This window comes from Trachymyrmex cornetzi, unplaced genomic scaffold (genome assembly GCF_001594075.2).
Source record: "Trachymyrmex cornetzi isolate Tcor2-1 unplaced genomic scaffold, Tcor1.1 scaffold94, whole genome shotgun sequence".
NCBI lineage: Eukaryota > Metazoa > Arthropoda > Insecta > Hymenoptera > Formicidae > Trachymyrmex > Trachymyrmex cornetzi.
Window position 1 is genome coordinate 318,146 of NW_017300289.1, and position 635 is coordinate 318,780.

A 635-nucleotide genomic window follows, 5' to 3' on the forward strand; every position below is an offset into this window, starting at 1 on the left:
AACTTTTTATGGTTATTTACTGACTGTCAGGCGGGGATAAGCATATAGTTTTCGTCCATTGTTACAATTATTTTTAAACAATCTTGTCATTTTGTTTTGCCCAAATTTTTATTTACAAATGATATATAACAAAAATTAACGTGTCATTTCATAAAAATCACCATTTTTGAGGATACTTTTAAAATTATCGGCAAATTGCTGGCAAGTTGTTACTCAAAGTTGTCATATTGTGAAGGCAAAGTTGTTACTCAAAGTTGTCATATTGTGAAGGCAACAAATTGCCTACAAATAAGGATTCAGTTGCTGCAATTCTAGTAGCTACACATACTAGCAATGCATATTTGGCAAACAACAAGACAGACACATTGCTATTTGGGTTTATTTGGGATAAGTTACGTTTATATTATTAGAATTGTATAAAACTTTTTACGTATAAAAAGTAACCTGCATTAACCTGCATTATACACTTTGCGCAGTACATGTTATGATATTAAAAAGTACATTCTAAAATGTGTTTACATTATCAGGATTCAACTTATAATGAAACGACAAGTATTTTTGTATGTATATAATACGCACATGTGCCGTGCAGGAACCGTGCAGATGCAATAAATTTATTCAAATGTGCGCGCATG